General features: G+C 47.1%; 1 long non-coding RNA gene across 2 annotated transcripts in view; it reads left to right on the forward strand.

The window, feature by feature from the left end:
* The first annotated feature begins 1299 nt into the window (after positions 1-1299).
* The window catches only part of LOC115065341, a 14604-nt gene continuing 2630 nt past the window's right edge, over positions 1300-13273 (forward strand). The window contains exons 1-5 of one of the 2 annotated variants that reach the window (XR_003845118.1): positions 1300-1778; positions 2649-2703; positions 9784-9933; positions 11601-11692; positions 12274-12908. This is a non-coding gene — a long non-coding RNA (uncharacterized LOC115065341). Of the gene's footprint in view, positions 1779-2648; positions 2704-9783; positions 9934-11600; positions 11693-12273; positions 13257-13273 lie in introns of those variants that run through there. The other variant, XR_003845117.1, reaches the window with a different exon arrangement.

The raw sequence follows: 13273 nt of genomic DNA on the forward strand, positions 1-13273 counted from the left end.
GAGAGAGAGAGAGAAGGGGAGAGAAGGGAGGGGAGGGGAATGCAGGAAGAAAGAGAGAAGGGAGAAGGGGGCACGCCTCGGGGAAAGTGGGGGAGGAAAAAGAAGCCCACGTCCTACCAGAGTTCCTGTGCTCTGGGCAGGTGGACCTGGGGAGACTGCCAGGCACTTTCAACTCGCCCTGGGTGGGCATTGCCTCTGACCTACGTGGCAGAGGGTAGAGTAGGGGCAGCCCAGACTAGGACCCCCTGGAGCTACCTTGCTATCACTCCAGGGTTGTGGGACAGAGGGCATAGGGAAGAAGTTCCCAACAATGAGCAGAGTGTACAGCAGGCCTTGAGGGAGCAGAGACTCTATGGTTTAAGAGCTTTATTATAGAAACGCAGGAAGAAAGAAAGAAGGGAGAGAGGGAGAGAGAGAGAGAGAGAGAGAGAGAGAGAGAGAGAGAGAGAGAGAGAGAATGGAAAAGATACATTAATCAACCCGCAAATGTGGCATCATCTTTGGTCTGTACCCAGTGGAAGACAAAACGTGGTAAATGATTTTGAATTTAAGTGAGCCTACTGTTGTACGTGTATACCCGAGCACAGTGGTTCTCACCCTTCCTAATGCTGTGACCTTTAATACAGCTCCTCATGCTGTGGTGACAAAATTATTTCAAAATCATTGCTACTTCATAACTAATTTTGCCACTGTTAGGAGAAATACTGCAAACAATTGTGGAGTTGGAGGCTACCTGAGGGGCCACGACCCACAGGTGGGGAAGTCAGCTCTAGCGGACTGCTTTCCACCCTTTGCACAGAGCTATGCCAGCCCTTCCCACGTTTGATCTCCACCATTGTCCCTGAGACCAAGCAGCTGCTCAGTGACCCTATCCTGAGATGTGCACGCCCTGTGGCCTGTCTTACAGTATTGTCTGGCTCATTTGTGGAGGGTGGGAATAGATGGCCTGTGGTTCAGAGAGGAAGGCTGACGGTGACCTTCTGCGACTCCCTCCGGGTCACGGGTTTGTTTGCAAGAACACAGACGCACAAGTGGCCACTGACAGTCTGCGCTCCAACATCACATATGGGGCATATTTTGCTCAGAAACATGCCATGTTAGTTGTTGAAACCTTTTTTGCATTCCCTGAAACAAATGGCACCATGGGGTATTTTCTTTTATGGAGCAGTAAATAAAAGTCTTTTATGTTGACAATGATAATATTCTATTCCACAATTGATTTGCATTTTCCTATTCTGTGGATCTTTCTGCTTGGTATAAATCCCCAGGATGAAATGCACTGGGCCTCACTCAGGGATCCGCAGTGGCTTTAGTCTCTGACCTGGACAACAATCCACACAGATTCTGACTGCTGGGATCTGGCTGTGCCCAGATGTGAAGAGGCAATGCACAGAAAGGAAGAGGGCACATGTGCATGCAAGCTTGGGCAGGTGCACATGGAGCCTGCAAGGATTCTCCAGGGAGCCACCATCACCCTGATATCCAGCGGGAGCCGGTCTGAGCTACGTGACTCCCAAGCTCTGCTAGCTGGCTCCCCAGGAAAGTAAGAACTCACACAAATGACTTTTGGGGGTTTGTGGAAGAGCTGAGTCCTCATCACTTCCTGCGGGCCTTTCTGAGCATAATAAGATCCTCTCTCTTGCATCAGCCAACCCAGGAGCTGCTGATAAATCATGGCACAAGCTTGAGCCAGAGTTGACTTTAACCATTGACTGCCCACTGAGCACTCGTCATGTGCTAAGCATTATCTTATTAAACCCTCACCACAATCCTGCAAGGTAGGTGCTGTGTTACCCCATTTTACAGATGAGGGGAACCAAGGCCTACAGTTCCACAGCAGATAATCTGCAGCAGAAAAATTCAACCTCCAGGCAAGTCTGGATGTAGCTATTGGTGACAGAAGAAAATATTTGTCTCTGGAAGCCATCCATGAAGATCATAAACCCATTCCTACATCTTGCCTTGAGCTAGCAGAGTGAAATTGCCAAGAATGGATGAGTGGCTGTAATGGAGGCGATTGTGAGGCTTGCATTATTTAGTACAAACGAGGCTCTGTAACTTCTTCATGTTTAGATGAAGGCTGTGTCCCCTCGGCTCTTCCTGTGGAGTTTCTTGGGAGGAGAAGGTAGAGGATATTGAGCAGGTACAGTGAAGCACCTTAGGCTTAGCTGGCCGAGTTGGTGATAACTTTACCCTCAAACTCCTAGAGAAAAAGAACAGACGTGTCCACATCATCTTTGGGAGAAGGCCCCAGGCATGGTGATGTCTGTGCCAATAGGTTAGGGTAAACGACAGTCATTTCTTGATACCCAGCTTTAAGTGGAAGAGTCTGTGGCTGGATTCCCACAAAATACTTGTTATTGTGTTTCAAGTCCTTTGTCTTTTTTCCCCTAGACTGAGAAAAACTCACTCAATAAGAGGAATAGGTAGAAGGAGGCGAGACATGATTTCTCGGTTTTTTTGTTTGGTTGGTTGGTTTGGTTTTTTGTTGTTGTTGTTGTTGTTGTTGTTGTTATTTTTCCTTTGAATTTAGCCTGGGAAAGCCTTGGACGGTTGTTTGCAAACTGAATTATGAAGCCCAGCACTCGTGAGTGAAATTGCCCCTCTTACTTTCAAGACTTTTATTTTTCATTTTCTATTTCCTCCAGAAAAATCAAAATGTTCTTTTTGAGAGCTTGACTTCCCTGTGGATGATTTTCCAAGGTGGGTACTTCATTAACCAACATTTGAGTATGGCAACTGCATCCAGCACGGATGGTCAGAACTAGCTACTACCTACAGACAAACTCCAGCAGCAAGCCTTAGACAATGTGCTGATTTTATTATATTCTCCCTTGATACATCCTAAGATGGTCCACACATGCCCTTGGGGTCATGAGGCCATGGCAGGTGTTGTTGGATTTCTGTGTAGAATTGAATCCTCCACATGATGGCGCAGGGTGGTCACTGGGGAAAGCTGGGAGTCTTTGGCTACTTTGTCTTAGCCATGATTTCCAGCGCTGGGCAAATGAGAGCTAAGTTTAGGTGACATTGATACAAGGCTTTACCTCACACTGCATCCTGCAGTGACACCACAAACTGTCTTTTCAATTCTCAGTCCTTCTGAACATAGGAAGGATAAAAATCTCAGTTTTGTGAGCTTACATCTGTACTCATGAGAAAAGGTGGGTGACAGTTTCTGGTTTGGAGGTTCTAGGTTTTAATTGCTTTGTAAAACATGCCAGCCTTCCCTCCACCCATAATTACGCTATGGCAGTCTTAAAGGTAGGATGAAATTTTATTTAAAAACAAATTGGTGTATTTCTCTCCCATTCTATGGTGTCTTGAATGTGCTGGTACAGTGCTCTGCTCTTCCAAGATTTGGTGCAACGGCTAAGGCAGGACGTGAGGCTGGCTACACTCTGATCATTACTGCTTCCTCAAAAATCACACCGAACGAAGACCATGGCCACGGAGACTGGGAATGGTGTCATCCTCCCCTGTCCTTACTCCTGTGAGGCCTCGCCTCCTGAGTCTGCCCCCCTTACAACAGGTGTTACGAATGGTTAGGAGAAAAGCAGCAGCCTTAGTTTTAAGCAGGGCCAGTGATGTGGCTAATGACCTTGTATCTGTGAGGTTCAGGTTCCTCACCTCAGGCCAAGCGGCTCCTGTTCTCTTATTTCTGGGGTTCAGGCCTCTGGAAGGTGGGATCTAGTTCACCCCTGCCGCCTGCTGAAGATGTGTGCTTCAAGGGCCAGGAATGGATGGAGCAGGTGCAGATGGGACGGTTGATGCAGTGATAGCAGCCGCAGCACTAAGATTGAGCCACACGTGAGTTCTGAGCCTTCCCTCTGCTTAGGCTGCAAATCTTTGGCAATCGGAGGCAGGCTCTGAATTAAGCTTAATTAAAACTCACTCTTAATTAGGGCCATTACTTAAAATCAACTCTATGTAATAAAGCCGTGTAATCATAATTAAGCCCCAGGAATGGAATTAGGAAGTAGGGAATGTGACAGCCAAATACAAGGGCCTTGTGTCGGCGGGGGTGACAGAGCCTTCTTCAATTAACAGGATTTTAAAGTAAATTAGCATCAGCCAGTCGTGGTGAGGACTACTTAGGTAGCCACAGGCATGGTGAGCGCACCAGAAAGGGGACTTGAAGAAAGTAGACCCCAGGGGCAATGGGCACAGGTAGTGTGGTGGGTGATGGGGACAGTCACATTGTCCAAACGGTCTTTAACTTAAGATCCTTGCTTCCTACGGAACTCTTGTTAGAGGGGCTTGGATCAGCACAGCCAAGGTCAGCGCTATCCACCTGTCTTCTGGCTGCTGATGTCACAGTCATAGTGATTGATCCTAAAGGAGAAAAAGGAGAAAAGGGAAGTGACTCCTGGTGGCGGTCTCCTGCTTTGACATCATTAATAAGCCACCAAAGAGTGGGAACACAATTTGGAAATGAAAGGGTCAGTTTTGCAGGCTGGACATACCAAATGCTGGCCTAGGGTGTTGTTTCCTTCTCAATCTCTTGAGCTATGGTGTGGGAACTGAAATAGGCAGTGCCTTCAGTCTGTTCTGATAAATATAAAGCATTTATAGAGCATAGTGTTTACTGTAGTGCCTACAAATAACAGCAAAGTTCATATAGTTTTAATATAGGTATGCTGCATTAAGCACTGTTGTTTAGATATTTGAGACTGCGATTGGCCATGGTTGTCATATTAAATAGACATTATTTTCTCTAATTTATACGTAAATAACTGTGGACTCAAAGAGGCTCAGGAACTCGCATAGGACATGTAACATCCCATGGGAAGGAAGTGCATAGAAAGAACCACACATGCTAGAGTTGTAAAGGTAGTATATGCCCCAGCTTGTTACTGATCAGTTGGTGACGCCCACCAGAGACCATGTGCCTAGACGCACATGCCTCCCAGAGGAGGCTGCTCTTTCAAGCCTAGTTTCTAGGCCCAAGCCTGCCTATCTAATTCTGCCAGAGAGACTTGCTCATTCCAGAGTTATGGAGCTGGAGGGGAAGGGGAAGTACAGTTTCTTCTCCCAGCTCCCCCTCCATTTCATTTTCTTTGCTTAGGGTTCTTGGGGTTATTCTCAGAAGTGGTAAGGGGGTGCAGACAGCCATAACTTTCACCTCCTGTCTCCCTCTTATAGCCCCCATTTCTCCAGGAGTGTCTCCTCCTGTGGGCAGGTACGGACATCGTGCCTGGTACTAGGTTAAAGCTCTGCACACACATTGTCTCTTTGAGTCTGCATCCAAGCTTCAAAGGTTGGGATCATTATCTGTGCACTTCGGGTGAGGAAACTGTAGCTGGGACAGGCAAAGCTCAGTCAGCTCATTGACTGCAGTGAAATATGTCATTCGATGCTGGTTGGGTTCTCAGTTCACTCCTGTAGATAGCATGCTCTTCCGGAGATGCAGGCTGGAGCGGGTCCCCCAGGACAGTTTCTAACCATGGCAGCATCAGCACTGAAGTTACACCTTTGACTCAGCCAACATCTCAGAGCTCACGTTTCCCAAGCAGCCTCGGGTCCACACGGCAACTCCCCTTGACGCTTGCAAGCCTCAGAACTCACTGAGCTCAATTCTTCTGATTGGCCATCAAGACAGCACAAGGTAGAAATTCAGCTGGGGCCAGGTCTTCATGAAGTCATCCAACTCTGACCTTGAATATCACCGTTAAGTGAATGATACCCATGCTAATGTTGGTTGGGCGGGCTATGTCCAAAGTGTTAGATACTAAGGTCTTGAATATTTCATAGTTTTGGCACGGCTGTCTTAACATTTCTGCATTTGTTAATGAACAGAAACCATCATTAGAAAGAAAGCAGGATGCAGGCTAACCTGTGAAGGTCTGGGGCATAACCTAGTGATCAACCTTGCTCATCTCTGAGTGTGACCTTTGTGCTTTTCTGCTCCCTAGAGAGGCCATCTTGATTAGAAGCATGGGCCTGGAGATAGGGTGCACTCCAGTAAGGAAAGTTCATGATTATCACCAGGTAGCACGACAAATCAGCCATGAGCTCTTGTTCTTGAGAGGGGGAAGAATGTGGCAGGTAAGAGAGCTAGAGACTAGCTTAGCTTACTCAGGTTCCACTCTCCCACTGAGCGGTGCCTCCCCTTCCCTCCCATCTCCACAGCAAGCTTCCCATGTGGAGGCCCTGACCTGTGTGAATCCATCATGGAGAGCAACTGTGGAGTGGGCTAGTGCCCCACGGGAGGGGAAGGCTCTGATGTGTATGTAGGCTTTCAGGTGCTTACCGACCCCAGCTTCTGACCAGAGGAAGCCTCGGTCCCTTTCCTAGCATGACCCCTTTGTCCTTCAAGATCATTGCCTCTATTTACACTAAATAGAGGCAGCTCCATTTTTGAGTTCCTGTATTTTGGGCAAACCGAGCTGGAGGTCCCCACAGCCGGTCCAAGCAGGCCTCAGCTGTCCTGAAGATGGTCACGTGGACGGCGCTCCCAAGCCTGCTCCTCTGACAAAGTTTAGCAAACAGCTTATCTCCCAGAAAACACGTGAGGTAATGTTTATGAAATATCATCCTGTCCCCTTCACCAGGCTGGGGTGCTGGCATGACTGAACATTGCTGCTGGTGGCTGGGCCACCCTGTCCCCCCTCCCCTCAGCAGGGTAGGGAACCTCTCTCTAACCTTCCCCACAGCAGGTCTGGACAGTAACGTTCTATAGACGTGTCCAGTGACCTTAAGTCCTCATGGGTTAAGATGTACCTGTATAGAATGGACATAGTTTTGTTTAGGAGGAGACAGGCAGAGAGCAGCAAGGCATTTTAGCCTAAAGTTGTAAAAATCAGTTGGTGGCTTGCGACCCTGCAAGTCTCTCCTGAACTGTTCTGCATGAAATATTCATTTTATAAAGTAAGGATAAATAGATGGGTAGCTTCATGGGTGGACAGATGTGGTGGCCAGATGTGGTGGCCAGATGTGGTGGCCCGTGCCTGTAATTACAAACTCAGGAAGGGAAGGCGGGAGACTTGTGAGATTCATTCCAGTGCGGACTACATGTAAGATGCCATTTTAAACAAATAAATGGGGACAATGGAGGGAAGCAAAGAAGGAGGGAAGTAGTGAGGGGGAGACACACACACACACTCACACACACACTCACACACTCACACACTCTCTCTCACACACACACTCACACACACACTCACACACACACTCACACACTCACACACTCTCTCTCACACATACTCACACACACACTCATACTCACACACACTCACACACACACACACTAACACACTCACATACACACACTCACACACACACACTCACACACACACACTCACACAGTCTCTCTCTCACACACACACTCACACACACACTCACACTCACACACACACTCACACACTCACACACACACAGGGAGGGAGGTAGAGAGAGAGAGAGAGAGAGAGAGAGAGAGAGAGAGAGAGAGAGAGAGAGGTTGATGAGAGAAGAAGAGAGTTGAAGGGAGGAGACGGGAGGAGAGGAAAGGAGAGACTGGATACATGGTTAGAGAAGGGAATGTGTAAGAGTAGTTAATTCTGGAAGAATACACTGAAAACTTTTGGGTCTCTGGTGTAAGAATGGGAAAGCTGCTGTGTGTGTGTGTGTGTGTGTGTGTGTGTGTGTGTGTGTGTGCCTGCACGTTTTATGTGGGTTTGAGTATATGTACATGTGTGTGTAGTGTTTGTGTATGTGTATGTAGGTATGTGTACTCTTGTGTGTTTGAGTATATTTGTGTGTGTTCTATGTGTGTAATCAGAAGAAAGACTGTCATACACAATACTCTTTATTCTTGCTCCGTTGTCCCCTCTGAACTGCCGTAATTCTACGGTGTGAGCACATCTTCTTTCCTTCTGTCTCTGCACACCTTCCACAAGGATCAGAGCCACACTGCAGAGAAGGTACAGGAGATGTTCTGAGGAAAGCATTTCCTCTCTGATGCTCTCAGGTACCTGGGCAGTCCGTGTGCTGTGAAGCACAGCCATGGTGAGTGGATGAAGCACAACTTTTGATGTCTAGAGCTGCCCCAGGGCTGCCCCAGTGACTTCTATCCAGAGCTGATGACCACAGACTCCCTTGTGATGCCAGAGGAGAGGCATTTTCTTTCCTACTCTTTGTGAATGTGACAGATTTTAAATAATTTACATGCTCAGCAGCTTGGAAGTGCTTAAATGAGTTTTGGCTCATGATGGAGTAATGTGTATTAAGAACAAACCATAAATCTCACCTTTCCACAACCAACACTATAGTAAAACAACCAAGCAGATCCTGTAGTCAGAGCTCCTCAGGGCCGAGTGTGGAGAAATCAGGCCAACATATGACAAAATGTTAGCACTTTCGGCTACAGAGCTTGCATTATTTTTCAACATTTTTTTTCCATTTCCAAAATGCCATTTTCATTGTAAACATTTTATAAATAATGATCTCAATTTTTGTAGGGGAATAAAAACAAAGTGATGCATTTGGGTGATAGGATCATAATTTACTTTGATGTATTAGTTTACTTTGGTTTTAGAAACAGGATATTTGTATGTATCCCAGGCCTGTCTTGAACATGTACATAACCCAGGCTGGCCTCAAACTCACAGTGGTCCTTCTTCCTCGGCCTCTGGAATGATGGAATTACATGTGGTTGCTGCCTTGCCTGGCTTCCCCATGACTTTATAGTTCCTAAATTTTAGGCATTTTCTGTGTTTACTGTTATACTAGACATCCTATTTGACATGGTTGTAAAAATACAGGTGGAGAGGGAAAGAGATCTGTTGCTAAGCAGTCCATGTTTCAGGCTCCCCTTGACTCGTTCCTGGCAATTGGTTGGGTTGTCATTCTATGAGCTCTTCAAATGTGAAGGTCAGCTGACCCTGGGGAGTGGTGTGGGGTGAGAAACGCTAAGGAGGAAACGATACCAGCCCATGAGTGGGGTCAGACATGGTCTAGCTGGGGAGACATACAAATTACAGGTGTTAACCTAAAGTCTCTTAAGAGTAAAGTTAGCAGTGTCTGTGGCTTCGAAGGCACCCCAGCTGCTCCCTCCATTCCTGCTCCCCTCAGTTGCCTTTTCTGTGAAAGTAAGCGATGTCATCCGGTCATTGTGAAGATCTAATGATGCCTTGTGCTAAAGGCTGAGCAAATCCATCTTCAGTGTGGGTCATATGATCAACGTCATGTTGAAGGCGTGTATGACCAACCAGCAGCAAGCTAGGGCCCCCGATGTGCAGAGCCGCCTTTGTTTCACTGCAGAGTTGGTGGTTGTGATCCCAGCAGGCAATCTAGTTCCCTTCTGTGTCTAACTGAAATGTGTTCATATGGCCTTGCAGAAAGAACAGCCAACTTTTCATTCAAAGATCGAAGGATAAATTAATCTGCTTCAATGAACAGGAGAGGAAGGCAGCCCTTTTGCTTTATTCTGTATGTTGTGACTTGGTCTACCCTGCTGCTGGGGCTCTTGGTATGGAAGAGTCCTTCTGAAGCCCATGGTAGTGACAGAGCCTCACGTGGCTTGACTTCTCACTGTGGGTGTGACACAGGCGGAGGCCCTGCTGTGCAGAAGGTCATGACCAGAGAGCAGAAGGAAAGGACAGGAAATGGCTGTGCATAGGGAACAGACCGGGATCTGTAACAAAACAAACAAAGATCCTCCAGGAAAGCTTGGACATCTAGGACACCATCCTGCAAGAGGGAGCTCAGAGATAAAATCAGGGGGGAAATCCATATAGGCATTCACATCGTTCCATATCGATATTAATGATTTGTCTCTGTCCTTTGGGTCATTGACTTTAGAGATCTACCTCCGTCCATTGACAAGCCATCCTGCCACATGCTAGACATCGGTGTGAAGGAGAAGAACACAGAGACCATTCCTGGACAAGGAAGCTGTGCAGGAGAATGGAACAGAGGCCAAGACTGTACTTCAGAGAGATGGGAGGCCAGGTAGTGTCTAATGAGGCCAGATGGGCAGAAAGGGTTAAATGCTGTCGAGGAGAGCAGCAGCTGAAGCTGGGTCTTCAAGGCAGTGTACACGGTGACCAGTAGATGTGACTGACAGAGGCGTTTTCAGCTGCTTCAGAAACAGGGCAGGGATACGCGGGGAACCTGCACCCCAGCGGAGTTCCAGGAGGCCTGAGGCAGAAAGGGTACCATGTAGTGGGAAGGTCCAGGGAGGTCACATCTTACAGGCTAGGGAGACTACAGCAGTAACAAGAGGTAGCATCCACACACATGTAGCTGCAGGCTTCTTGTGTGCTTAGGAGCAGAGTTACAATGATTAATTTAGGGGTGCAGGCCCTCATCTTTGATCGCTAAGACTTCAGTTGGAAGAGGAGAATTATGTTAGTCTATATTTTCCTTTATCATTATATTTATCCTTTAGAAAAGCACACTGGATCCATATGAGGTGGATTCATTCATTCATTCACTGAGAAAGTTCTGTGCGTCCATTTCTGATCAGTTCTGCTGATTTCTTTGAGGGATGCACAGTATAGAGACCTGTCTCTAACTTCAGGGACTCTCCAGCCAGGAGGAGGAAGAGTACGCACTGATTCCACAGTGTTAACTGTGGGTCACTGTATCTCCTTCTGGCCCTTGGTGGACTTGAGATTCTCCCCGGGAGAAGTGCTGGCTCTTACTCAGGACCAACACAGCCTGAAATTGAATTCCTTGCACCCGTTTCTCTAGGCACCATCTCTTTAGTTTCAGTACTTTCCATCAGAACCCTTGAGCACACACAGGTGCGTAGCACACGCTGTCTCCTAAGCCCCCTAGTCCAGGCTGCCAGTATGCTAACCTCAGATTAATGCTACTTCCTTGGGAAGATTTTCTCAATCTGATTGACTAGACTAAGTCTTTGGTAGCTTCACACATCCTAATGTCCTTCATAGCTCTTATTCAAGCCATTATTATTTTTGCATTCATTTATGCAATAGTTGTAATGATGTTCATATTATCATTCTTAATAATGAAATTTATTGTAGCGAGATTTATGTATAAGAAAAGACCCTGTTTGATGAGTCCTAGCAAATCTTTACAAAGCTTATATACTTGTGTGACTACCACCATATCCAAATATGGAACATTCCATCTCTTCAAAAGTTCAGCACCCCATCCCAGTCACTCATGAGGTGCACCCTTCAGATTGCTGAGAAACACTGTTCTCATTGGCTGCTGGGAGTTGCTCCTGGCTCCTCAGACAGCCTTCAGGTTCTTCAGGAGATAAATTCCCCTTATTTCACATGCGTGGCCTTTGGAAGCGATGTGACTCATCTTCAGTGATGAGACTTTTCTGAACATACTCAACAGCCATGAACACAGAAAGTATGCTCGCCCACCCCTTGCCAGCTGGTGCTTTTGGTCAGAGAAGCCTGCCCATGACTGACCATCACTGATGCCTTCTGGAGATGCACTGACGTTCCTGACCAGCAGGGAAGCTGTATGACTGTCAATGACAGGCAAATCCTTTTAGCCTTAGGAACTTGGACTTTCTTGTTTGTGGAATGTAGACAATGCTATCCTCTCAGGGTCATAAAGTGACCCCAGGCATGTGAGGGTCTATGTCTTCTGTCCCCCTTTCTCTCTAAACCTTCAGTTTCTTTCTCTGTCAGGTAATGGCCACAGTTCTCTAAGATGTCTTCTCTCTTGGACCTTGCTGGGACTGGAAAAGCACCCAAAGTTTTCCAGCACAGGAAAAATTGAGGTAAGAGAATGGCCAGTTTCTCTGACAGTTCCTTTCCTGAATAAAGGAAGTCTGTTTGGTATCTAGAACAGGCCTAAGGCTTTTGGATCACTGGGCTGATATCTTAACTATTTTGAGGCCCATTAGGGAAGTAATTGAGCTCCCAATTTCCACATGTGACCCCTGGTGCCAGAGAGCATGTCCTTTGCTGGGAACTAATCCTTGACAGAGATAAATGAGTCACAAGGTAACGGCAGGGAGGGGGATAGTGTTCCATTGTAAGTCAGTAAGTAGTTCAGTTAAAACCAGCTCCAGATAGGTCCTACCTCCATCATGGAGCAACAGAGGATTCATGGCGGCCTACTATGTGTCAAGTGCCGAAGATACATTATCACTGTCAACTAATAGAGGTAGTGGCCCTTATTTGTAGATGGACAAACGGGTTTCTCCCGCTTGGCTTCCCATGTGCCTTGATGACCTCTGGGTGGCAGATGCGGACACAATGTGTGATGCTGTGTGACCAGGAGCAGGGGCGGTGGCTTCTGGTTGAAATATGAGAATGTCACAATACCAGGAACTTACTGTTACTTTTAATTCTCCAGACATTGTGACTGGACCTGGTGGCAGCTGGAACAGTTTACTAGACCCTTGGATACCAAGAACAGAGGCATTCACTCTGCAGCATGCTCAAAGACAGAGTGGGAAGTGTTGTCAGAAAGAGGCAACAAAGCTATTCCCAAATCATCACCTCCAGTGCCCAGGGTTCCCAGAAGGAGAATGGATCTCTAGAAGCAGTCTGTGGAGGCCATGTCTTCTTCACTGAGCTCTTCAAATAGCATCACATGTGTTCTTTTACTGCACTGCACCCAATGTCTAAAGTCAGTGGCGTTCACTGATTAAGAACTACTATTTTTTCAACCCACAGACAAGCGTACCCAGATGCTTTCTTGACCACACACCCCAAATTACCTGGTTATGCAACCCCAGAATCTGTGCCAGTCTGAGAAAGGACTGTGACTCAGGGCCCATTTTGCACTGGCATCTGGGAGCCCAGGAGGCCTCTGTGGATCATGGCTCCCCACTTCATAGTCTAAACAGAAGTGCCCTGTCTGCTGTGTATTGAATACAGTTTCCCCATGCTAAGTCAGTGCTGTTGGCAGTGACTTGGAAAAGCTGTCATGCAAATCAAATGGTGACAAAGAAGAATGGAGAACGAATGAAAGCAGATAGGATAAAGGTATGGTGGCGACAGCCGCAGGCACACTTAACTCATAGGGAGGAAGGACATGGCGGTGGGTGATGCTCAGGGAGCTGCTGTCAGCATAGCTCTCCTCCTCATGAGTGTGTGGTTTGGAAGATTGAGGCTCAGTTTCTCTATTTGTAAAAATGAAGGCACTGCCAGTGTCTCCATCACAAGTTAGTAAGTTACTTACTTTGCTTGGTTGGTTGGTTTGGTTTTCCAGGGCAGGGTTTCTCTGTGTAGTCCTGCCTGTTCTGAGACTAGCTCTGCAGACCACTCTGGCTTCAAACTCAGAGACCTCCCTGCCTCTGCCTCTGCCTCTGCCTCTGCCTCTGCCTCTGCCTCTGCCTCTGCCTCTGCCT

The sequence above is a fragment of the Mus pahari genome, chromosome 14 (genome assembly GCF_900095145.1).
Source record: "Mus pahari chromosome 14, PAHARI_EIJ_v1.1, whole genome shotgun sequence".
Taxonomy (NCBI): Eukaryota; Metazoa; Chordata; class Mammalia; order Rodentia; family Muridae; genus Mus; species Mus pahari.